The sequence below is a fragment of the Dendrobates tinctorius genome, unplaced genomic scaffold (assembly GCF_039654945.1).
Source record: "Dendrobates tinctorius isolate UK_male_01 unplaced genomic scaffold, ASM3965494v1 ptg000302l, whole genome shotgun sequence".
Taxonomy (NCBI): Eukaryota; Metazoa; Chordata; class Amphibia; order Anura; family Dendrobatidae; genus Dendrobates; species Dendrobates tinctorius.
Window position 1 is genome coordinate 3542058 of NW_027361969.1, and position 27898 is coordinate 3569955.

General features: G+C 44.9%; 1 long non-coding RNA gene across 1 annotated transcript in view; it reads right to left on the minus strand.

Moving 5' to 3' along the window:
- The window catches only part of LOC141073474 (uncharacterized), a 56913-nt gene extending 51580 nt beyond the window's left edge, over positions 1-5333 (minus strand). Inside the window, exons 1-2 of the long non-coding RNA XR_012226969.1 lie at positions 5106-5333; positions 4907-4995 (exon numbers count right to left, since the gene is read on the minus strand). This is a non-coding gene — a long non-coding RNA (uncharacterized lncRNA). The remainder of the gene's footprint in view (positions 1-4906; positions 4996-5105) is intronic.
- Positions 5334-27898: the final 22565 nt, after the last annotated feature.

Here is a 27898-nt window from a genome sequence, read left to right on the forward strand (position 1 = left end):
TCTTGCTTTTAAAACATTTAGGAGGCCGCAATGGCACAGTGAATAAATACAAATGTAGAGTAGGAACCCCCATATGAGATTGCCTTGGCATGGCGGGGTGGCTCAATATATTGATCAATATTTTGCTAAATGTCTCATTTTGAATGCAGTAAGATATGTGCATATGCACCTCATGTTATGCGTTCTGACCACTGGCAGTGCTGGCTCTTCTCTCTTTTTGTGTGCTGAGCTGTGTATCTAATCCTATTCTGTGTGATACTGTCTGCTGAGCCAATGTATCTAATCCTATCTTGTGTGATACTCTTCAGCACACAGTATCTAATCCTATTCTGTGTGATACTGTCTGCTGAGCCATGTATCTAATCCTATCCTGTGTGTTGCTGTCTGCTGAGCCGTGTATCTAATCCTATCCTGTGTGTTGCTGTCTGCTGAGCCATGTATCTAATCCTATCCTGTGTGATACTGTGTGCTGAGCTGTGTATCTAATCCTATCCTGTGTGATACTGTCTGCTGAGCCATGTATCTAATCCTATTTTGTGTGATACTGTCTGCTGAGCCATGTATCTAATCCTATCCTGTGTGATACTGTGTATCTAATCTTCTCACGTGTGATACTGTCTGCTGAGCTGTGTATCTAATCTTATCCTATGTGTTACTGTCTGCTGACCTGTGTATCTAATCCTATCCTGTGTGGTAGAGTCTGCTGAGCCGTGTATCTAATCCTATCCTGTGTGATACTGGGCTCTCCCTGCAGTCTGTGTCAGAGGGTGGTCTGTGTTGGCACGGTAATAAATTGTGCTATTTCCGGCTTTACATAAAAATGATAAGAATAATAGACCTCACTTACCACAACTGTCTACAAGGAAAACTGTTGTTCATTGCAACCAATCACAGCTCAGCTTTCATCTTTTAAACAGCTCTGGTGAAATGAAAAATGCTTAGTGATTGGTTGCTATGTGGAGTGGACGTGGCGTGATAAACACACACATACATACATACACTCAATTTTATATAGATATATAATGTGTGTACATGTATAGTGTGTATATGTGCTGCATATATAGTTCTGTAAATGTGGTGTCACCATAATAGGAATCAGTAGTTTACCGTACTTTTCGAATTATAAAATGATCCGGATTATAAGACGCACCCCAAATTTTGAGGAGAACTAAAGTCAGTGATGCTGCGCAGACTCCCCGCCTGACCTGCGGTGAACTGACACCGTGAGAAAGTATTCAGAAACTTTCCCACGCTAATCAGTTCATCTCCGGTCAGGCAGGGAGGCTGCACAGGCAGCTTCTCTGTCATTCCTCCGTAATTTACAGCTGGGCCGGTCGCAGTAGCGACCGCTCCCAGTTGTAAACTAGTTAACCCCTTTTAAATGGATTGCAGCGTGGGACTTGACTGTACGACGGACAGGAATGAATATTGTTGCTTTTTTATTTTGGATTTTTTACATGAGAACGATGGCTTTGACTGGATTGGGAGTGTAATAAAGGTGGTAAAAACTGTGTGTTTACTTATTTCATTAAAAGTCTTTTTTCTTAATGCGTGTGTTTTTTCACCCCTTTCTGACTGGTGAATTAATATGGATAGGTGTCTTATTGACACCTTTCCATTATTAACCAGGCTTAATGTATCCTTACAATAGCAAGGTGATATTAATCCCTTATTACCCCATATGCCATGGCTACACTACAGTGGGAAGAGAGTAGGTAAGTTCCAGAATTGGCGCATCTTAAGGCCCTGTCACACTTAGCGATGTACCAGCGATCCTGACCGCGTCATATCGCTGGTCGGGATCGCTGGTACATCGCTAAGTGGTCGCTAGTGAGCTGCCACACAGGCAGATCTCACCAGCGACATCGCTGGGGACGGGGGTCGCTACTTACCTGTCACACCAGGCGATCCTCCCGCCCGGCTCCACGCGTCGCTCGTCGTCACAGCAGGAAGCGCCGCAGGAAGCTGACGACGAGAAACAGTCCAGGACGTTCTCGCGCGATTAGCGATAACCAGCGGGGGAGCGGGTCGTAGGTAAGTATCAGACACAGCGATATCGCTAGCGATATTGCTAGCGATATCGCTTAGTGTGACAGGCCCTTTACAGATGCGTCTTTTCTGGGGTGGATGGGGGCAGATTTTGTTTACCAGGGGGCCCAAAAGCAATATTCCTTCTCCAGGCTATTAATATCTGCCCTCAGTCACTGGCTTGCCCTCTATGGCGGAGAAAATTGGGCGGGAACCCACGCCAGTCTTTTCCGTGAATTAATCCTTTAACACTTACAGCTCCAAAATGTTAGAAATACATTAATAATTAATTAATAATTAACATTGTTAGTGAGGGACATATAAAAAAATAACGGATATGCAATGGTTTACTGTATGTAAACCATATCTCATATCCTGCTGGGTTCTGTAATGATTTTACAGATGCCAACAATTGAATTTTATCCTACTCTGCTATCTACTGTAGATCTCTATGAAATATATATGTGTGTGTGTATATATATATATATATATATATATATATATATATATATATATATATATATATACCACTCAAAAAAATAAAGGGAACACTCGACACTCTCACTGAGCAGACATGGATGTTAGTTACCTCCCTATCATTTCTAACTGTTGTTTATTCCATTGGACAACAGCAGGAGAAATTGAATCACAATCAGTGTTGATCTCACAGAAGTGTGACTGACATGGAGTTACATTTTGTTGTTTAAGTTTTCCCTTTATTTTTTTGAGAATTATATATCACTGACATATATATATATATATATATATATATATACAGTATATATATATATACCTATACAATGTGTATACATGTATTCTATCTATTCTTTATTAACCTGTCAGTGTGATTCTACAGTATAGCGCACTGAATTGCTGGCTCTTCTAAAGGACACCGGTGCGTATTTCTCGCAAGTATGGTCCGTGTGTAATCCGTTTTTTTCTCGCACTCATAGACTTGCATTGGTGAGTCTCGGGCTTAGTGTGGTGGAAATCGCAGCATGCTGTGATTTCCTCCGCACGTATAATATGGGCAAGAAAAAGAACGGATGATGGGAGCTGCCCCATAGATAAACATTGGTCCGAGTGCTATGCGATTTTTTTCTCGCATAGCACTCGTCTGTATTTCTCGCTAGTGTGACTCCGGCCTTACACAAGAAAACACAAACAGACTCTGAGGGTAGGTGCACACGATCAGTAATCGCTGCCGTTTGGACTCTGTTTACTTGTGCAGCGTCCAGATGTTAGAGCATAGTGGATGGGATCTCAAGAAATCCTACGCCCACTATGCGTCCACAGATGCCCACGGCTCACTCGCAGATACGGACATGCGGCGCCTCTTTCCAGATCGCAACATGTCTATTTATCTCACCCGTACAATGTATTGGACACAGTGAATCTGCACAGTTCAATGATCACATGTGGAGTCACCTGCGTTCAATAGCTGGCAGCGGACATGAGCTGCGTCCAAAGCGCTGCCAATTCCTGACCGTGTGCACCCAGCCTAAAAAAAATAAATCTGTCAATTTCAGAAAAAAACAAAAACAAATTCATTTGACCTCTGCTTGGTCCAGTGCCGTCTGTGGCCCTGTTGGGGATTTACGTGAATCCAACTTTAGAGGGAATCAGGCAGAGCCCCTGGATGCACTGCAGAAGCGCAGTGTGAATAGGGCTTAATATACTATTATAAATCCCCTGCGGCTCCAGCACTGATGCTCCAGGGGTCTCTGCCAGTCTCAGCACTGGGCTGCAGGGGACTTGTGGCTCCAGGGGACGCTTTCATTCTTAGCACTGGGCTGCAGTGGTCTTGTGGCTCCAGGGGTCACTGCCAGTCTCAGCACTGGGCTGCAGGGGTCTTGTGGCTCCGGGGGTCTCTACCAGTCTCAGCACTGGGCTGCAGTGGTCTTGTATCTCTGAGGGTCTCCATCAGTCTTAGCACTGGGCTGCAGTGATCGTGTGGCTGCACCTAATATTATAGCTGCAACGTGACTAATAACCATCAGGGACCCCGAACAATCGGCCATGGATTCAGAGGGGATTTAGCAGAATAGTTTTGGGGACATGAAGGACTTTTTTTAATCGCTTTTTATTCTGTTTGTGAGATACGATGTAGAAAAAGACAGCAATTCTGCTAATGTTTTCTATTATGTGACTGTACGGCCCCTTCACACGACCAATCATGTTTTTCACGGATGCCACGTGTCCCCTATTTGACCTACGGTGCTGCACTCATGTCCGTGTTTTCCCAGCAGCACAGATGACAAGGGCCAATACAAGTCTTTGGGGCCATGTAAACATGCCGTCCATGTGCCGTACATGTGCTGTACGTTTGCCATCCGTGTTTAACATGGAAAGTATATGAGAAACTTTGTAATTTAATTTCCATTATCAATACCGGAAAAACACGGATGGCACATGGATGGCACACTGATTGAAAACTCTGGTGACACCGCTTTCGGTGTAACATGTACATGTTTTATATGGACATAGGGGCTTTGAATTTTTCTTAGCGCCCCAATTTGTCTAAAACCGGCCCTGTACTGCGGAGATTACTATTAGATACTTTGAAAACTTGAGATTTGTTTTCTTTACTGCATATAAATAATGAATTCTTCCTGGGAGATAAATTCCTACAATCCAGAGGCGTAGCCAGGGTTTCGGTTTAGGGGGGGCGAAACTTCTGAGCGGGCCCCTAACCAGGTAACTTTTATTACAACTCGGTGACGCCCCCTAATAGTGGATGTAGGAGATGACTGCGCTGTTACTGAAAATAATCTCTATATAAAGACCTACATGGATATTACCGCCATTTGGTCAGTGGTAAATACCAGTCCTACAAAACATATAAGTGATTACTGCACAGATATAGTTGGTTACTTACAGCTATCGTTGTTTCTGATGGAATCGTTCACTTTCCAAATCTCCATCTGGCCCAGACCGACAATGACAACGTCTCCAGTCAGGACTCGGCTACAGAGAATACAACAACGACATGTTTCACTTCTCATATTCCAGCCCCATCACCATCTATCCCCAACTTGCACAAATATGTAGAAAAAAGAAACAGTTCATCAGCTCACCGTTATTTGCTGTAGTTCCAAGTGCTTGATCCTGCACGGACTGGGCTGAGCAGCCTCGGAAGAGATAATCAGAAAACAGGTGAATTCCAGCAGGATCCACAGGAAATCTTGATCACTTAAAAAATAACTTTTATTGATTATCATAAAATTATGAGCAAATATGATCTTCAATGCAAAAACAGCACTAGCAGCACAACACATATAGCAGCATAATCCTATGCGTTTCGACTCTAGGTCTTAATCATGGTATAAAGGTATAGGCATTGTTCACATTTAAATAGTATACTTCCCATTCCAATCAGGTGTTATAATCATGACGAGTGTTTCAGGTTCAAGAAATAAACCACATAGCTGCATATGGACACAAAATCATTAAAACAAAAACTTCCTTAGGTAAAGGAACTGACAAAAACATATATTACATCCAAGAAAAATCCCAGAATGATATAAATTCACAATAGGAGAATTTTTTTTTTTCCTTTAATATTGTAAGATCAAATCTTGTGTCTGATTTAAACCATTTGGTATTCTTGTTTCCAGAGTAAATATCCAGAAAGATTCTCTGTTTAAAAGCTTGCGTTTATGATCATCACCTCTGTAGGGGCGATAAACTTTCGCAACGGCACAAAATTTTAATCCGCTTACATCTCCCTTGTGAATTCTGGCAAAATGTTTTGAAACCGCTGATGAGGAAAACGCTTGGGAATTGGCAGCATCTGATATATGCCGTCGGATCCTAGTTTTTAGGCGCACAAGTAGTGCAGCCAACGTACTGCAATTTCCACAAAACACATTCTACAAGATAAATCACATAATTGTCATTACAATTAATGAAATCACGAATGTGGTATATATTAGAATTGTGTACAGATTGAAATTTATCAGTCTTATTAACATGGTGACACGCAATACATCGTTTTGCCCCGCATCCAAAAAAACCCTGTATATTCAACCACGTTTTTTTTCCCCCTTAATTGTGATGTATGCTGTCCAAAAAGACTGGGTGATAATAGGGACCCCAAAGTGGGGACTTTTTTAGCTACAAATCTAACATCACTACCCAGAATTTCTTTTAATTTCATATCTTGATTCAATGTTGGAAGATATTTATTTAATAATACTCACAATATCATTATACTGGGGACTATATTCTGTTGAAAAACTTATGCCTGAAAAATAGTTTTTATTTTCATATAGTAAAGTCTTACGGTCAATATTATCTATTCTAGCTTTAGAAAATATTATTCTATATATTCTAGCTATATATATATATATATTATCTATTCTAGCTTTAGCCTTTTTCAAACACCAATCAGGGTATCTTTATTTTTAATAATCTTTATTTTTATATAGCGCTAACATATTCCGCAGCACTTTACACACATTTTCATCACTGTCCCCGATGGGGCTCACAATCTAAAATTCCCTATCAGTATGTCTTTGGAATATAGGAATAATTGTGAGTCAGAAGAAAATTAATGGCAGATATCAAAAAATCTTTAGTAGCGATATTATAGTAGCGTTAAGTCGAAACGCGTAGGAATATGCTGCTATATGTTTTGTGCTGCTAGTGCTGTTTTTGCATTGAACATCATATTTGTTCATAATTTTATGATAATCAATAAAAGTTATTTTTAAGCGATCAAGATTTCCTGTGGATCCTGCTGGAATTCACCTGTTTTCTGACAACCTGCACAAACCCCTCATCCTGGTGATTCCCCAATGCTGAGCTGCTGCTGCCGTATGTGTCCCTATTACTGCACCTGATACCCCAATGCTGAGCCACTGCTGCTGTATGTGTCCCAATTACTGCACCTACTGTGCGGTTCTCTGTGCCCTCTAAATTCTTAAGCATCCCTCCATAATATAGTAATGCCGGGTGCAAGTGCCCTAGAAAACAGTGCGCACATTTTGTCCCCTAGAATGTAATAATGCCCCCTGTGTGCCCCGTTTGACAGTTACAGTAACCTGAGTTCCCTCATAACAATAAGTGCCCACTTTACATTTCGTAATGTCCTGGGTCTCCCCCCTGTACAGCTCCCCTGTACACAGTATAATGCCACCTCACTGTATACATACTGACCCCTTAGTATCCCCCAATGATGGCTCCAACACTGTATGATCGCCCCCTCACTGTAATCTCCACATTGTATGATGACCCCCTTACTGTAATCTCCACACATGATGGCCCCCTAAATAGCCTCCATATAGTATAATACACCAGATAGTCCTCAATATAGTATAATGCAGCCCCCATAGGCAGACTCTGCAGTACAAGGCAGCACTCTCCCCATAGGCAGACTCTAATATAAGGCAGCACCCCCCCATAGGCAGACTGTAGTATAAGGCAGCCCCCCAAACCCCTATAGGCAGACTGTAATATAAGGCAGCACCCCCACCCTATAGGCAGACTGTAGTATAAGGCAGCCCCCCATCCCTTATTAGGCAGACTTTAGTATAAGGCAGCACCCTCCATCCCCTATAGGCAGACTGTAGGTATAAGGCAGCACCCCCACCCTGTAGTCAGACTGTAGTATAAGACAGCCCCCCATCCCCTATAGGCAGACTGTAGTATAAGGCAGCACCCCCCATCCCCTATAGGCAGACTGTAGTATAATGCAGCCCCTCCTATAGGTAGATTGTAGTATATTGCACCCCCATAAAAAAATAAATCAAATACTCACCTCTCTTGCTCCTGGCTCCTACACTGCTCACTGCTCCCACTCATCTCCTGACAGCGGGCGCCGGGCAGTAACATCATCGCGCCTGCTGTCAGTGAGAGGGGTATGATGGGAGAAGGAGCGCTTGCTCCCTCTCTCATCAATGTAGTCAGCTGTATTGATGACAGGTGGCTGGTGGGGGGCCCACTGCTGGCACCGGACCCCCCCCGCCTGCTTAGCGGCCGGGCGGCAGAGCAGGGAGATCGATTCTCCCTGCTCTGCCCCAGAATGTAACTGTATTGGTGCGCTGCACACGCCGATACAGTTACAGTAGCGTAGCTCCGGGTGGGCCCCCTCAGAACGCGGGGCCTGGGGCCACCGCCCCCTCTGCCCCCCGGTAGCTATGCTACTGCTACAATCCCAATGTCTCCGTCCCAGATTGCAGTCAGATGTCCGTGCGTCTTATACTGAATATTTACAGCTTTTCTTTGTGACGTTGCATCTCTTGATTGCAGCTCCTGTCGAACACGAGTGCGTATGTCATTGCTGGTTTAATCTGAAGCTGTGAATGTATCGTCCGGCTTGGAGTGTTACATATATAATATATGTCTCATTCAATGTATTTTTTTACTTAATACAATTTTATTTTTTATATTTACCATTTGGATGACATTGATTTATTACTGTGACAATTCCCATTTATATCACATTGCCTTGTCTTTCTGTGATATGGCATGAGCAGTGTTCACACTAGTAACATCCAGGGTCACACAAGTGTTAACACGTTAGGCACACAATTGATCAGACGTAGACACCTGCCATACATTCGAGTTACACTATGATTGTTCCACCCACAATTCTCTGCTTTATCCTACGTTTCTTTCCATCCCTCACAACAGACACCGCTACATCCTTACAAGGCCGTTCCAACCACGCATGCACAGGCATCCGCCTACTGCCATGGCAGCAGCACTTTATACACAGATGGCAACTACTAATGCACATGCGCCGGCATCTCGCACTTTATACACAGATGGCAACTGCTAATGCACATGCGCTGGCATCTCACCATGACCATGACAACTGAAGAATTAACCACGTGACACGGCACCGGCGATGACGCACTTCCGGTGCCGTGTCACTTCCAGCGTTCCCGCGCTCTATAAATACTCGCCACGTGCATTGTTATGCCTGCCAAGAAAACACGGGAGCAAGTGCGGGAGGATGCCAACAGCACGCTGACAGGTCACCTGAGAAAGGTAATTATCTGCTTCAATCCAATGACTGAAGCAGTAAACTAGACATTTGTCTAGGGCCCCCAGCCAGTGACATGCCGCTATGGGGCCTGTGAGTCAGGGGGACCCCATCATGCATTATACCATCTGGGTGGTCTAATTTATGCTATGTGGGGGTCTGCATTTTACTATGTGTGAGTCTGTATTATGCTATGTGGTGGTCTTCATTATGCTATATGAGATATGCATTATACGATGTGGGGTTGCATTATATTATAAGGGGTTTGCTTTATACTTTGTGGGTTCTTCATTATGCTATGTGGGCTTTTCATTATATTATGTGGGGTCAGCATTATACTATGGTGGTCTGCATTATAGTATATGGGATCTGCCTTATGCCATGTAGGGTACTTTATTTTACTTTGTGTTCTGCATGATGCTATGTTCGGTCTGCATGATGCTATGAGGGGAGCTGCATTATACTATGTGGTACCTGCATTATGCAATATGGGGTTCTGCATTATACTTTGTGGGGTCTGCATGAAGCTAAATGGGGTCTGCATTATACTATGTGGGGTCAGTATTATGCTGTATGGGGTTCTTTATTATGCTGTGTGGGGTCAGTATTATGCTATATGGGGTTCTGCATTATGCAATGTGGGATCTGCATTGTGATGTATGGTGGTCTGCATTATGATATGTGGAGTTCTGCATTATGATATGTGGAGTTCTGCATTATGCTGTGTGGGGTCTGCAATTTGCTGTATAAGGTCTGCATTATACCATCTACTAGCTATGAACCCTTTCTACGCCCTGGTGGCAAGCATTTTTATTGGTATATGGTCTCCCATCCTGGTATGTGCTGCCCCCTCCTATCCTGGTATGTATGGCACCCCTCATCACTATCTTGCTATGCATGGCCCCTTCATCCCTATAATGGTATGCATGGCCCCCTTATCTCTATTCTGGTATGTATGCTCCCCCATTCCTCATCCTGGTATGTATGGTCCCCTCACCCCCCAATCCTGGTATGCATGGTCCCCTCACCCCCCAATTCTGGTATGCATGGTCCCCTCACCCCCAATCCTGGTATGCATGGTCCCCCCTCATCCCTATCATAGGATGTATGGTAATCCTTCACCCACCAATCCTGGTGTGCATGGTCCCCTCATCCCCAATCCTGGTATACATGGCACGCCTTACCTCCCAATCTGGTATGCAATGTCCCCTCATCCCCAGTCCTGGTATGCATGGCCCCCCTCACCCCCCAATTCTGGTATGCAGGGTCCTCTCACCCCCTATCCTGATATGCATGGTCCCCTCACCCCCCCATCCTGGTATGCATGGTCCCCCCTCATCCCTATCGTAGGATGTATGGTAATCCTTCACTCTCCAATCCTGGTATGCATGGTCCCCTCACCCCCCCAATCCTGGTATGCATGGTCTCCTCACCCTCCAATCCTGGTATGCATGGTCCCCTCACCCCCCTATCCTGGTATGCATGGTCCCCACACCCCCCTATCCTGGTATGCATGGTCCTTTCACCCCCCAATCCTGGAATGCATGGTCCCCTCACCTACCCAATGCCGTGAGGTCATGAGAGGGCGGGATTGTACCACTGAAATCGGTGCCGGATTCCAGTGCCACAATCCGTCCTCTCCTGAAATCACTGCGAGACCCTGCATCAATACCGAATCATTACGATGTTGGGCCATGATGTCTGGAGAGGGCGTGTTGAGGTGCCTGACTCGGCATCTGCGCAGCCCTTGCTTTCCGGCGCCATTTCTTTAAAGACACACTGTAGTCATAGAATCATAGAATTGTAGAGTTGGAAGGGACCACCTGGGCCATCTGGTCCAAACCCCTGCTCAAAGCAGGATTCGCTAAATCTTCCCAGTCAGATGTCTGTCCAGCCTCTGTTTGAAGACTTCCATTGAAGGAGAACTCACCACTTCTCGTGGCAGCTTGTTCCACTCATTGATCACTCTAACTGTCAAAAAGTTTTTTCTAATATCTAATCTGTGTCTCCTCCCATTCAGTTTCATCCCATTGCTTCTAGTCTTTCCTTGTGCAAATGAGAATAAAGTTGATCCTTCTACAATGTGACAGCCCTTTAGATATTTGTAGACAGCTATTAAGTCTCCTCTCAGTCTTCTCTTTTGCAAACTAAACATTCCCAAATCCTGCAACCTTTCCTCATAAGACAGGGTTTGCAGACCGGTCACCATTCTGGTCGCTCTTTTCTGAACTTGTTCCAGTTTTTTGATGTCTTTCTTAAAATGTGGTGCCCAAAACTGGACACAATATTCCAGATGAGGTCTGACCAAAGAGGAGTAGAGGGAAATAATGACTTCACGTGATCTAGACTGTATGCTCCTGTTAATACATCCTAGAATTGCATTTGCCTTTTTTGCTGCTGCATCACACTGTTGACTCATATTCAGTCTGTGATCTATTAGTATACCCAAATAGATCACAACATGGCGGCGGAAAGCGAGGACTGCGCAGGCGCTGAGTCCCGCACCACAACACGCCCTCTCCAGACATCAAGGAACAACAACTTAACGATGGGGTATTGACTCGGGGTCTCGCCATAATGTAAGGAGAGGGCCCACGTCAATACTCGATCATTATGTTGTTGTTCCGTGATGTCTGGAGAGGGCATGTTGTGGTGTCGGTCACGGCGCCTGCGCAGTCCTCGCTTTCCGGCACCATTTTCTTGAAGACACACTGCAGTGTGCTGTGTGGGGTTTGCATTATGCTGTATGGGATCTGCATTATACTATGTGGGGTCTGCATTATGCTACATGGGATTATGCTATAGGGTTAGCATTGTACCCTGTCGTTCTGCTTTGTACCCTGTGTCGCGTCGCACTGTACCCTGTGTCGTGTTGCACTGTACCCTGTGTCGCACAGCACTGTACCCTGTGTCGCGCCACACTGTATCCTATGTCGTGTCGCACTGTACTATGTGGGGGTTTGTGTTATGCTCTAAGATTTTGCATTACTATTATTATTATTTATTTATATAGCACCATTGATTCCATGGTGCTGTACATAAGAAGGGGTTACATACAAATTACAGATATCACTTACAGTAAACAAACTTACAATGACAGACTGATACAGAGGGGAGAGGACCCTGCCCTTTCGGGCTTACATGCTACAGGATGGTGGGGAAGGAGACAGTAGGTTGATGGGTTGCAGCAGTTTCCGTGTTGATTGTGGTGATATCTCCAGTAGTGGTGAGGAGGTAGCGGAGTCATTGCAGGCTGTAGGTTTTCTTTAAGTGAATTTTCAGGGTCCTTCTGAAGGATCCGAATATGGTTGATAGTCGGATATGTTGGGGCAAAGAATTCCAGAGGATGGGGGCTATTCGGGAGAAGTCTTGGAGGCGGTTGGGTGAGGAGCGAATAAGTGTGGAGGAGAGAAGGAGGTCTTGGGATGACCGGAGATCATGTGAGGGAAGTTATCGGGAGATTATTTCAGAGACATATGGGGGAGACAGATTATACAGTGGGGCAAAAAAATATTTAGTCAGTCAGCAATAGTGCAAGTTCCACCACTTAAAAAGATGAGAGGCGTCTGTAATTTACATCATAGGTAGACCTCAACTATGGGAGACAAACTGAGAAAAAAAAATCCAGAAAATCACATTGTCTGTTTTTTTTTCATTTTATTTGCATATTATGGTGGAAAATAAGTATTTGGTCAGAAACAAGCAATCAAGATTTCTGGCTCTCACAGACCTGTAACTTCTTCTTTAAGAGTCTCCTCTTTCCTCCACTCATTACCTGTAGTAATGGCACCTGTTTAAACTTGTTATCAGTATAAAAAGCCACCTGTGCACACCCTCAAACAGTCTGACTCCAAACTCCACTATGGTGAAGACCAAAGAGCTGTCAAAGGACACCAGAAACAAAATTGTAGCCCTGCACCAGGCTGGGAAGACTGAATCTGCAATAGCCAACCAGCTTGGAGTGAAGAAATCAACTGTGGGAGCAATAATTAGAAAATGGAAGACATACAAGACCACTGATAATCTCCCTCGATCTGGTGCTCCACGCAAAATCCCACCCCGTGGGGTCAGAATGATCACAAGAACGGTGAGCAAAAATCCCAGAACCACGCGGGGGGACCTAGTGAATGAACTGCAGAGAGCTGGGACCAATGTAACAAGGCCTACCATAAGTAACACACTACGCCACCATGGACTCAGATCCTACAGTGCCAGACGTGTCCCACTGCTTAAGCCTGTACATGTCCGGGCCCGTCTGAAGTTTGCTAGAGAGCATTTGGATGATCCAGAGGAGTTTTGGGAGAATGTCCTATGGTCTGATGAAACCAAACTGGAACTGTTTGGTAGAAACACAACTTGTCGTGTTTGGAGGAAAAAGAATACTCAGTTGCATCCATCAAACACCATACCTACTGTAAAGCATGGTGGCGGAAACATCATGCTTTGGGGCTGTTTCTCTGCAAAGGGGCCAGGACGACTGATCCGGGTACATGAAAGAATGAATGGGGCCATGTATCGTGAGATTTTGAGTGCAAACCTCCTTCCATCAGCAAGGGCATTGATGATGAAACGTGGCTGGGTCTATCAACATGACAATGATCCAAAGCACACCGCCAGGGCAACGAAGGAGTGGCTTCGTAAGAAGCATTTCAAGGTCCTGGAGTGGCCTAGCCAGTCTCCAGATCTCAACCCTATAGAAAACCTTTGGAGGGAGTTGAAAGTCCGTGTTGCCAAGCGAAAAGACAAAAACATCACTGCTCTAGAGGAGATCTGCATGGAGGAATGGGCCAACATACCAACAACAGTGTGTGGCAACCTTGTGAAGACTTACAGAAAACGTTTGACCTCTGTCATTGCCAACAAAGGATATATCACAAAGTATTGAGATGAAATTTTGTTTCTGACCAAATACTTATTTTCCACCATAATATGCAAATAAAATGAAAAAAAAACAGACAATGTGATTTTCTGGAGTTTTTTTTCTCAGTTTGTCTCCCATAGTTGAGGTCTACCTATGATGCAAATTACAGACGCCTCTCATCTTTTTAAGTGGTGGAACTTGCACTATTGCTGACTGACTAAATACTTTTTTGCCCCACTGTATATGGCCTTGTAGGTCAGTATTAGTAATTTTAACTGGATATGCTGATGGAATAGAAGCCAGTGAAGAGATTTGTAGAGGGGAGAAGCGGAGGAGTAGTGAGGAGAGAGGTGAATTAGTTGGGCAGCAGAGTTAAGGATGGACTGGAGAGGTACGAGGTGTTAGCAGGGAGACAACAAAAAAGGATGTTGCAGTAGTCGAGGCGGGAGATGATGAGGGCGTGCACAAGCATTTTAGTAGATTGAGGGTTAAGGAAAGGAAGGATTCTTGAAATATTTTTGAGCTGGAGGTGACAGGAGGTAGAAAGAGCTTGGATGTGTTGTTTGAAGGACAGGGCAGAGTCAAGGGTTACTCCGAGGCAGCGGACTTCCGGCACTGGGGAAAGCGTGATGTCATTAATTGTGATAGATAGGTCAGGTAAGGAAGATCTGTGAGATGGAGGAAAGATGATGAGTTCAGATTTGTCCACAATGAGCTTGAGGAAGTGAGAGGAGAAGAAGGAGGATATGGCTGATAGACACTCTGGCATTCTGGACAGCAGAGAGGTGACATCTGGGCCAGAGAGGTAGATCTGAGTGTTGTCAGAATAAAGGTGGTACTGGAATCCATGGGACTTTATGAGTTGACCCAGGCCAAGGGTATAAATTGAGAAGCGTAGGGGTCCTAGAACAGAGCCTTGGGGGACTCCAACAGAGAGCGGGTGGGATGAGGAGGTAGTGTGAGAGTGGGAGACGCTGAATGTGTGGTTTGAAAGGTATGAGGAGATCCAGTATAGGGCGAGATCTTTGATGCCCAAGGAGGAGAGGATCTGTTGTAGGAGGCAGGGGTCAACTGTGTCATAAGCAGAGGACAGGTTTAGAAGCAGGAGTATAGAGTATTGTCCGTTTGCTTTGGCTGTAAGTAAGTTGATAGTAATTTTGGTCAGGGCTGTCTCAGTGGAGTGATGGGGGCGGAAACCAGATTGTAGATTGTCAAAGAGCAAGTTAGATGAGAGGTGGGAGGAAAGTTCAGCGGTGACCTGGTGGTGAGGTCAAGGACTAAAATGTTTAAATTATGCTGTATGGGGTCTGCATTATGCTATATGGGGTCTTTAATTTGCTGTATAAGGTTTGAATTATACTGTATAAGGTCTGTATTATACTATATTGGGTTCTGCATTATGCTATATGGGGTCTGCATTATACTATGTTGAGGTCTTCAATATGCTATGTGGGGTCTTCATTATATTATGTGGCATCTGCATTATTCTATGTTGGGGTCTTCATTATGCTGTATGAGATCTGCACAATCCTATGTGGGTTCTAGATTATAATATGTGGGGGTCTTAATTATGCAATGAGGGGTATTCATTGTGCTATTTGGGGTCTGCACTATGCTATGTGGGGTTCTGCATTTTATGTGGGGGTCTGCATTTTGTTTTATGGGGGTCTGCATTTTGCTATGTGGGGGGTCTGCACTATGCTATGTGGGGGTCTGCACTATGCTATGTGGGGCTCCGCACTACGCTATATGGGGGTCTGCACTATGATATGTGGGGGTTTGCACTATGCTATGTGGGTGTTTGCACTATGCTATGTGTGGGTCTGCACTATGCTATGTGGGGGTCTGCATTATACAATATGGGGTCAGCATTATGCTATATGTGTTACTACTATCAGGGGTTCTATATTATTCTGTGTGTCTACTATGCTATGTGGGGTCTTCATTATGCTATATGGGATCTGAAGGAGATAGCAGAAGAAATTTTTGAACCCCTCTCTATAATCTTTGAAAATTCTTGGAGAACAGGAGAAGTGCCAGAAGACTGGAGAAGAGCAAATGTTGTTCCTATCTTCAAAAAGGGGAAGAAGGTGGACCCAGGTAACTATAGGCCGGTGAGTCTGACTTCTATACCAGGAAAGATCTTTGAACAAATTATTAAACAACATGTATGTCAATACCTGGATAAGAATGAAGTGATTAAACAGAGTCAGCATGGGTTTGTAACTAATAAGTCATGTCAGACTAACTTAATTTCCTTCTATGACGGTATCACTGATTGGGTGGATCAAGGAAATGCTGTAGATATAGTATATCTTGACTTCAGCAAAGCATTTGACAAAGTCTCTCATACAATCCTTATTGAAAAAATGATTAAGTATGGAATGGACAAGGCAACTGTTAGGTGGATTCATAACTGGCTTAGTGATCGGACCCAAAGAGTGGTCGTAAATGGCTGCACATCCAGTTGGAAGAATGTCTCAAGTGGGGTACCACAGGGCTCTGTCCTGGGCCCTGTATTGTTCAACATCTTTATCAACGATTTAGATGAAGGAATTGAGGGTAAACTGATTAAATTTGCTGATGACACAAAGCTAGGAGGGATAGCTAATACTAGAGAAGAGAGAGAGAGGATTCAAAAAGATTTAAATAAACTGGAGAAGTGGGCAGCAACTAACAGAATGGTTTTTAACAGGGAGAAATGCAAAGTACTACATCTGGGCAATAAAAATGGAAAAAGCATATATAGAATGGGAGGAATAGGGCTAAGTGACAGCACATGTGAAAAAGACTTGGGTATACTAATAGATCACAGACTGAATATGAGTCAACAGTGTGATGCAGCAGCAAAAAAGGCAAATGCAATTCTAGGATGTATTAACAGAAGCATACAGTCTAGATCACGTGAAGTCATTATTTCCCTCTACTCCTCTTTGGTCAGACCTCATCTGGAATATTGTGTCCAGTTTTGGGCACCACATTTTAAAAAAGACATCAACAAACTGGAGCAAGTTCAGAAAAGAGCGACCAGAATGGTGACCGGTCTGCAAACCCTGTCTTATGAGGAAAGGTTGCAGGATTTGGGAATGTTTAGTTTGCAAAAGAGAAGACTGAGAGGAGACTTAATAGCTGTCTACAAATATCTAAAGGGCTGTCACATTGTAGAAGGATCAACTTTATTCTCATTTGCACAAGGAAAGACTAGAAGCAATGGGATGAAACTGAATGGGAGGAGACACAGATTAGATATTAGAAAAAACTTTTTGACAGTTAGAGTGATCAATGAGTGGAACAGGCTGCCACGAGAAGTGGTGAGTTCTCCTTCAATGGAAGTCTTCAAACAGAGGCTGGACAGACATCTGACTGGGATGATTTAGCGAATCCTGCTTTGAGCAGGGGGTTGGACCAGATGGCCCAGGAGGTCCTTCCAACTTTACGATTCTATGATTCTATGATTCTACTATGTGAGGGTCATTGTATGCTGTGTCGTGCCACATTATACTATGTGGGGGTTTGCATTATAGTATGTGTGGGTTTGCATTATGCTCTAAGGTTCTGCATTATGCTATATGGGGTCTGCATTACACTATGTGGGGTGTGCAATATGCTATATGTGGTTCTGCATTATACTATATGCGGGGTCTGCATTATACTTTATGTTGTGTCTGCATTATGCTATGTGGAGGTCTGCATTATACTATGCAGTGGTCTTCATTATGTTATGTAGTGGTCTTCATTATGCTATGTGGTGGCCTTCATGATGCTATGAGGTGGTCTTCATATTATGTGGTGTCTGCATTATGCTATATGGCATCTGCATTATACTATGGGGTGTGCATTTTACTATGTGGGGGTCTACATTATACTTTGGTCATTATGCTATATGGGGTTTTCATTATATTATTTTGGATATGCATTTTGGTATATGGGGTCTGTATTATTCTATGTGGGGGTTTTCATTATGCTATATGGGATCTGCATTATGCTATTTGTTGTCTGCATTATACTATATGGGGTCTTCATTATAGTGTGGGAGTTTGCATTATACTGTGTGGGGGTTTGCATTATGCTCTAAGGTTCTGCATTTTGCTATGTGTGCGTCTGCACTATACTATGTGGAGGTCTGCACTATACTATGTGGGGGTCTGCACTATAATATGTGGGTATCTTCATTATGCTATATGGGGTCTGTATTATACAATATGGGGTTAGCATATACTCTATGTATTATACTACATGGGGTTTGCATTATACTATGTGGAGGTCTGCATGATGCTATGTGGGGGTCTGCATGAGACTCTATGGGGTCTGCATTATATTCTGCTCAAAGAAATAAAGAGAACACTTAACAATACAATGTATTGTTTAGTGTTCCCTTTATTTTTTGAGCAGTATGCTATGAGGAGATATGCATTATACTATGTGGTACCTGCATTATGCTATATGGGGTTCTGCATTATACTTTATAGGGTCTGTAGAATCATAGAATCATAGAATCGTAGAGTTGGAAGGGACCTCCTGGGCCATCTGGTCCAACCCCCTGCTCAAAGCAGGATTCGCTAAATCATCCCAGTCAGATGTCTGTCCAGCCTCTGTTTGAAGACTTCCATTGAAGGAGAACTCACCACTTCTCGTGGCAGCCTGTTCCACTCATTGATCACTCTAACTGTCAAAAAGTTTTTTCTAATATCTAATCTGTGTCTCCTCCCATTCAGTTTCATCCCATTGCTTCTAGTCTTTCCTTGTGCAAATGAGAATAAAGTTGATCCTTCTACAATGTGACAGCCCTTTAGATATTTGTAGACAGCTATTAAGTCTCCTCTCAGTCTTCTCTTTTGCAAACTAAACATTTCCAAATCCTGCAACCTTTCCTCATAAGACAGGGTTTGCAGACCGGTCACCATTCTGGTCGCTCTTTTCTGAACTTGTTCCAGTTTGTTGATGTCTTTTTTAAAATGTGGTGCCCAAAACTGGACACAATATTTCAGATGAGGTCTGACCAAAGAGGAGTAGAGGGAAATAATGACTTCACGTGATCTAGACTGTATGCTTCTGTTAATACATCCTAAAATTGCATTTGCCTTTTTTGCTGCTGCATCACACTGTTGACTCATATTCAGTCTGTGATCTATTAGTATACCCAAGTCTTTTTCACATGTGCTGTCACTTAGCCCTATTCCTCCCATTCTATATATGCTTTTTTCATTTTTATTGCCCAGATGTAGTACTTTGCATTTCTCCCTGTTAAAAACCATTCTGTTAGTTGCTGCCCACTTCTCCAGTTTATTTAAATCTTTTTGAATTCTCTCTCTCTCTTCTCTAGTATTAGCTATCCCTCCTAGCTTTGTGTCATCAGCAAATTTAATCAGTTTACCCTCAATTCCTTCATCTAAATCGTTGATAAAGATGTTGAACAATACAGGGCCCAGGACAGAGCCCTGTGGTACCCCACTTGAGACATTCTTCCAACTGGATGTGCAGCCATTTAAGACCACTCTTTGGGTCCGATCACTAAGTCAGTTATGAATCCACCTAACAGTTGCCTTGTCCATTCCATACTTTTCATTTTTTCAATAAGGATTGTATGAGAGACTTTGTCAAATGCTTTGCTAAAGTCAAGATATACTATATCTACAGCATTTCCTTGATCCACCCAATCAGTGATTCCATCATAGAAGGAAATTAAGTTAGTCTGACATGACTTATTAGTTACAAACCCATGCTGACTCTGTTTAATCACTTCATTCTTATCCAGGTATTGACATACATGTTGTTTAATAATTTGTTCAAAGATCTTTCCTGGTATAGAAGTCAGACTCACTGGCCTATAGTTGCCTGGGTCCACCTTCTTCCCCTTTTTGAAGATAGGAACAACATTTGCTCTTCTCCAGTCTTCTGGCACTTCTCCTGTTCTCCAAGAATTTTCAAAGATTATGGAGAGGGGTTCAAAAATGTATGAAGCTAGATGGGGTCTGCAATTTTTGTGTACAAGGTTTGCATTATACTGTGAAAGATCTGTATTAATATAGTATAATGCAGACCTTATACAGTATGTGTTCTGCATTATGCTATATGGGGTCTGCATTATACTATTTGGAGGTTTGTATTATATTGTATGCGGTCTACATCATGGTATATGGGGTTCTGCATTATTCTTTGTGGGGTCTGCATTAGGCTATACAAGGTTCTGCACTATGCTATGTGGGGTCTGCTTTATGCTATATAAGGTTCTTCTTTATACTATGTGGGTTTTTGCATTATGCTATGTGGGCTCTGCATTATGCTGTATGGGTTTTTCATTCTACTGTGTGGGGTTTGCTTTATGCTATATGGGGTCTGCTTTATACTCTGTGGGGTCTGCAGTATGCTATATGGAATTATGCTATAGGGTTAGGATTGTACTGTGTCGTGCTGCATTGTACTCTGTCGTGCAGCATTTTACACTGTTGCGCTGCATTTAATGCTGTGTCGCTCCGCATTGTACTATTTTGGGGTTTGTGTTATACTATGTGGGGGTTTGCATTATGCTATATGGGGTCTGCATTATGCTATATGGGGTCTGCATTATACTGTGTGGGGTGTGCATTATGCTATATGGGGTTCTGCATAATGCTATGTGGGGGTCTGCATTATACTAGGTTGCAATATTCATTATGCTATGTGTGGTCTTCATCATATTATGCGGTGTCTGCATTATGCTATATGGGATCTGAATTTTGCTATGGGGGTCTGAATTATACTATGTGGTGGTCTTAATTATGCTATGTGAGGTCTGCATTATACTTTGGTTTTTTTTATGCTATGTGGGGTTTTCATTATATTTTGGGTCTTCATTATGCTATATGGGGTCTGCATTATACTATTTGGATGTTTATATTATACTATATACAGTCTACATCATGGTGTATGGGGTTCTGCATTATTCTTTGTGGGGTCTGCATTAGGCTATATGAGGTTCTGCACTATGCTATTTGGGGTCTGCCTTATGCTATATAAGGTTCTTCATGATTTGTGGTTTCTGCCTTATGCTATATATGGTTCTTCATTATGCTATGTGGGTTTCTGCATTATGCTTTGTGGGTTTTTGCATTATGCTATGTAGGCGTAGGCTCTGAATTAAGCTGTATGGGGTTTTTCATTGTGCTGTGTGGGGTTTGCATTATGCTGTATGGGATCTGCATTATGCTATATGGGATTATGCTATAGGGTTAGAATTGTACTCTGTGTTGCGCCGCATTGTATGCTGTGTCGTGTCACATGGTATGCTATCGCGCCGCATTGTATGCTGTGTCGTGCCACATTGTACTCTGTGTCGCGCCGCATTGTACTCTGTCGCGCAACATTATACTATGTAGGAGTTTGCATTATGCTATATGGGGTCTGCATTATACTGTGTGGGGTGTACATTATGCTATTTGGGGTTCTGCATTAGACTATATGTGGGGTCTTCATTATACTCTATGTGGGGTCTGTATTATGCTATTTAGAGTTCTGCATTATGCTATGTGTTGGTCATCATTATGCTATTTGCAGTTTTCATCTTATGTGATGTCTGCATTATGCTATATGACGTCTGCATTTTACTATGGGGGTCTTCATTATGCTCTATGGAGTCTGCACTATACTATGTGGGGTCTGCTTTATGCTATGTGGTGGTCTTCATTATGCTATATAGGGTCTGCATTATACTATGTGGAGGTCTTCATTATGCTATGTGGGGTCTTCATTATATTATGTGGCATCTGCATTATGCTATATGGGGTCTGCATTATACTATGTGGGGATATTCATTATGCTGTATGAGATCTGCACAATCCTATGTGGGGTCTAGAATGTACTATGTGGGGGTCTTCATTATTCTATGTAAGGGTTTTCATTCTGCATTTTGTTATGTGGGGCTTCATCTAATGGAGTATGCTCCACTACCATATCATTCTCTCCTGATGAACCCACAGAAGGGTGAAACGTGTCGAGAGTGAGAGTGTGTGTACCTCATCTGAAGGATTACATGACCATGGGTTTCAGCTGTCTCCATTTGACACCATATGCACGATAATTATTATATGCAGTAAAGCATGATTAAGTGATGTGTTTAAAGATTTGCTGTGGTTTTTTGGCACACAGGAGTGTAGTCTGCCACTAGGATTGTTGTATAAATGACTACAGAATTTATCCATGTTACTACCTGTATTTGATGGTGTCTTTATTATTTGGAGAGTATCTACTGTTACCGTACTGGTTTTTTGTTTATTCTGTTTGAAGGACCATATGATCATGGGTCTCAGTTACCTCTAGGTGGCATCCCACATATGGCTGACTATTATATATTTATTAAACATGACCAACTGTTTGAACACCTGTGAATCTATAGAATCAAAACCCAATCTTATGAGGAACTGCAGGTCTCATTGAATGTTTTTGTGGTTCAGTTGGCATGTTTATGATTTGTGCACTGTCACCCATTTGGGTCATATTAGGTCATTTTTGTATCAATAAGTTCTGTGTAATTATATTTAACACCAAGTCGGACCTTCTCAGTAAAGAGTTCTTTCATCATTATATTCTGAATAGGGTTCTGATATGGTGCTACAACAAATAATATGTGAACAGGGGAGGATTAAGGATAGCCAGGGCCCCGGGCTGTTCAGACTCTGTGGGCCCCCCGGTCATGTGACGGGGTCAAGAAGTCACTAGTTTTCATCGCGCATACGGTGCATCAAGGGGCGGGAAGGGGTTAAATACGGAGGTAAAAAAAACTGCAAATATGCAACGTGTGCACGAAGCCTCACAAATACTGAGGTATAAAACACCAAACGCTCAGCGTGAAGCCTTACAAATACTGAGTAAAAAACTCACCAAACACTCAGCGTGTGCACAAGGCTTTATAAATACTGAGGAAAAAACTCACCAAATACTCAGCGTGTGCACGAGGCCTTACAAAATACTGGAAGGCTTCCACCCAACATCTAGTCCTGACTCACCTGTACCTAACATCGAAACAAGCTAATAGTCTGCAATCACCTGCTCACCTGGACCCATGACCTGTCAGACAAGTTACTTCACATGAGTCACACAGAGGCTTCTGCTTCATGAATGTCCCCAGATAGAAGAAGCAGTCTCCGATGTGCAGCCTGTGGCCGGATAAAAAGGAAGAAACGCTCCTCGTCACAGGCTGTGCCCAACATGTCAGCTGAGGGGTTAACGCCACAGACAAGTCGCCGTCTCCTCACACACTGGACACGACGCTGCATCTGGCGACAAACAAGCGCACATTGCGCAATGCTAGTCATGTCCCAGATGTTCAGCATGTGGAGGACCAGAAGGGGACCAAAAAAGACCCTAGGATTGGAACAGGAGCATGGGAAAGTGGACGGTGGTCGGAGGGGCAGGGTTTATATAGGGGTCAGAGTAAGTAAATATATATATATGCGGGAAGCGCACACATGCACAATCCTGAAGGTTGTATAACTTTCAACTGGTCAAAACATTTCTCTCGGTAGGCCAACAAAGAAATGTGGCAGGAATAAAGTACACCTCATAGTAACTTATGTGTGAGGCAGAAGTGACAAGACCCGCCATCTTGTGCCCACCTTACTAGAGGTGCCCACTGCCTACATATAACACAGTTGATGGAAACAGATGCCCGGTCGGGGCAGTGGGGCAGACTCTCAAAATCTGGGACGGTTGGGAGGTATGAATGCTCCCCATCATACACCTTGTACACGCATGGCTCCGCACACCTCATACACACACGGTTCCGCTTTGTATGCCTCGTACACACGGCTTCGCTCCGTACACCTCGCACACACACAGCTCCACTCAGTACACACATGGCTCCACTCCGTAAACCTTGTACACATGCGGCTCTGCTCCGTACATCTTATACACACATGACCACGCTCTGTACAACTTGTACACACATGGCTCTGCTCCGTAAACCTTGTACACATGCGGCTTTGCTCCATACACCTCGTACACACGCAGCTCTGCTCCATAAACACATGGCTCAGCTCTGTACACTTTGTACACAGGGCTCCGATCCGTACACCTTGTACACACGCGGCTCCGCTCCATGCACCACATACACACACGCGGCTTCGCTCCGTACACACATGCGGCTTCGCTCCGTACACCTCGCCCACACATGCAGCTTCGCTCCGTACACCTCGTACACACACGCAGCATCGCTCTGTACACCTCATACACACACGCGGCTCCGCTCTGTACACGCGTGGCTCCGCTCCGTACACCTCGCACACGCAGGGCTCCACTCCGTACACCTCGCACATGCGCAGCTCTGCTCCGTACACCTTGTACACACGCGGCTCCGCTCCGTACACACACGGCTCAGCTCTGTACACACAGGGCTCTGTTCCGTACACCTCGTACACACGTCGCTCCACTCTGTACACCTCGTACACACACGCAGCTTTGCTTCGTACACACACGCGGCTTCGCTCCTGTCTCACCGGCGCCGCCATTCTCTCCTGGCCCCGTCCCTCCTGCTGCAGCTCCCCGGGTCCCTGCTCGAATCCCTGCTTACCGCGCTGGCCGCCGCGCTGCCTCTTCAGCCCCCCGTCCTGCAGCCCGGGGGATTCCACATGTGGGTTCCTGTCCTGCTCCTGCCTCAGGTATGTGCCTTAGGCCACAGGCGGCCTCTCCTCTTAACCCCTTCTGCACTACCCCTGTGCAACGAGCACCAATCAGGCTCCTGCACAGGGTATATCAGGCGGCTCTTCCCTTATGGAGGAGCCAGATTATCGTGTGCCTTGCTTACGGTACTCTGGCCCCGTCTGGTCACTCCTGTCTCCGGTCGCTCCTGACTCCGGTCTCTCCTGACTCCAGTCTCTCCTGACTCCGGTCACTCCTGACTCCAGTCACTCCTGACTCCTGTTACACCTGACTCCTGTCACTCCTGACACCAGTCGCTCCTGACTCCAGTCACTCCAGATCCTCGGCCTTGTCTGTCTCTTCCATTCCTTAGCCGTCCCTCTTGGTAACAGCTGTCACGGTATTCAACTCCTTCGGGCCTGCTCCTAACGGTCCCTGTATAGGGAGGGGTCGGCACCACCTGGCCAGCTCGCCCCAGGGATCCCGGTACCGTGACCCAGAGGGTCCACTCTTGCTATCCATAACAGCTCCGTACACCTCGTACACACATGCGGCTTCGCTCCGTACACCTCCTACATACACGTAGCTTTGCTCCACACACCTCGTACACACACGTGGCTTCGCTCCGTACACACGTGGCTTCGCTCCGTACACACGTGGCTCCGCTCCGTACTCCTCGCACGTGTGCAGCTCTGCTCCGTACACCTCGTACACACGCGACTCCGCTCCGTAAACACACGACTCAGCTCTGTACACACAGGGCTCTGTTCGGTACACCTCGTACACACGCAGCTCCGCTCCGTACACCTTATACACACATGCGGCTTCGCTCCGTACACACACGTGGCTTCGACCGTACACCTCGTACACAAACGCGGCTTCGCTCCGTACATACATGCGGCTTCGCTCCGTACACCTCGTAAACACAAACAGCTTCGCTCCGTACACCTCGTACACACGCGGCTCCGCTCTGCACACGCGTGGCTCCGCTCTGTACAACTCGCACACGCGCGGCTCCGCTCTGTACACCTCGCACGCGTGCAGCTCTGCTCCGTACACCTCGCACGCGTGCAGCTCTGCTCCGTACACCTCGCACACGCACAGCTCCGCTTCGTACACCTCGCACATTCGCGGCTTTGCTCCGTACACCTCGCACACACGCGGCTCTGCTCTGTACACCTCACACATTCGCGGCTCTGCTCCGTACACCTCGCACACACGCAGCTCCGCTCCGTACATGCATGGCTCCGCTCCGTACACCTCGCAGACACGCGGCTCCGCTCCGTACACCTCGCAGACACGCAGCTCCGCTCCGTACACCTCGCAGACACGCGGCTCCGCTCCGTACACCTCGCAGACACGCGGCTCCGCTCCGTACACCTCGCAGACACGCGGCTCCGCTCCGTACACCTCGCACACACGCGGCTCCGCTCCGTACACCTCGCACACACGCGGCTCCGCTCCGTACACCTCGCACACACGCGGCTCCGCTCCGTACACCTCGCACACACGCGGCTCCGCTCCGTACACCTCGCACACACGCGGCTCCGCTCCGTACACTTCGCACACACGCGGCTCCGCTCCGTACACTTCGCACACACGCGGCTCCGCTCCGTACACCTCGCACACACGCGGCTCCGCTCCGTACACCTCGCACACACGCGCAGCTACATCCACCCTGTAAACCTCTCCTAACCCCACATATAATTCACTCATCCAGCACAATGACAACCAGCACAGCAGTCCCACATACAATACATTGATATCTGTGTGCACAGGACCTGTGATGAGGTCACAGAAGGGGAGGAGTCAGGTGTCACATGATCAGGTGCCTCCGACTAAAGCCCCTGATCATGTAACCCCTGACTCCTCCCCTCCTGTAACATAGTAACATAGTAACATAGTAATTAAGGTTGAAGGGAGACTTTAAGTCCATCTAGTTCAACCCATATCCTATCCTAACTTGCCCTAACATGTTGATCCAGAGGAAGGCAAAAAAAACCCCATGTGGCAACAGTAAGCTTCACATTGGGGAAAAAAATTCCTTCCCGACTCCACATACGGCAATCAGACTAGCTCCCTGGATCAACGCAATATTAAGGAGACTAGTGTATATACCCTGTAATATTATACTTTTCAAGAAAGGCATCCAGTCCCTTCTTAAATTTTAGTAGTGAATCACTCATTACAACATCATATGGCAGAGAGTTCCATAGTCTCACTGCTCTTACAGTAAAGAATCCGCGTCTGTGAGTATGCTTAAACCTTCTTTCCTCCAGACGTAGAGGATGCCCCCTTGTCCCCGTCACAGGTCTAAGAGTAAAAAGATCATTAGAAAGGTCTTTGTATTGTCCCCACATATATTTATACATTGTAATAAGATCACCCCTAAGCCTTCGATTCTCCAAACTAAATAACCCCAAGTGTAATAACCTGTCTTGGTATTGCAGACCCCCTAGTTCCCTAATAACCTTGGTCGCTCTTCTCTGCACCCGCTCCAGTTCAGCTATGTCTTTCTTATACACCGGAGACCAGAACTGTACACAGTATTCTAAGTGTGGTCGCACTAGTGACTTATATAGAGGTAAAATTATGTTCTCCTCATGAGCATCTATGCCTCTTTTAATGCATCCCATTATTTTATTTGCCTTTGCAGCAGCTGCTTGACTCTGGCCACTAAATGTGAGTTTGTCGTCCACCCATACACCCAGGTCATTTTCAGTGACTGTTTTGCCCAGTGTTTTACAATTAAGCACATAATTATACAACTTGTTCGTTCTACCCAAGTGCATGACCTTACATTTATCCCCATTAAAGCTCATTTGCCATTTATCAGCCCAAGCTTCTAGTTTACATAAATCCTCCTGTAATATAAAATTGTCCTCCTCTGTATTAATTACCCTGCAGAGTTTAGTGTCATCTGCAAATATTGAAATTCTACTCTCTATGCCCCCTACAAGGTCATTAATAAATATGTTAAAAAGAAGCGGGCCCATCACAGGTCCTGTGCGCACAGAGCAGGGATTTATTAGTGAGGGGCTGGCGCTGCGGTGGCCGGTGGGTCTGGGAGGGGGAGGAAGGGGTCAGTACATGACGAAGCTGAAGTTGGTTTCTTATTCGTTCAGTTTCTTATTCGGGCTGAAGTTGGTTTCTTATTCGGCTAATTTTTACTTTCTGCTTTTTTCAGGTTTTTCAATAAAAATAAAACATTCTAAGTATTTAATAATATGCAATCATGTGTCCTTTAGTGAATACACTTAAAAACAGATAAAAAAAAAATAGAAGGCTGGCACAAAAATGGGCATCAAAGTGGGCACTGAGGTGTGGTATTGAAGGGGTTAAATGGCTTTGTGCCACTGATCTGACACCTGATTTACAAACCTTGTGATGCCCCACATCAAGTTCAT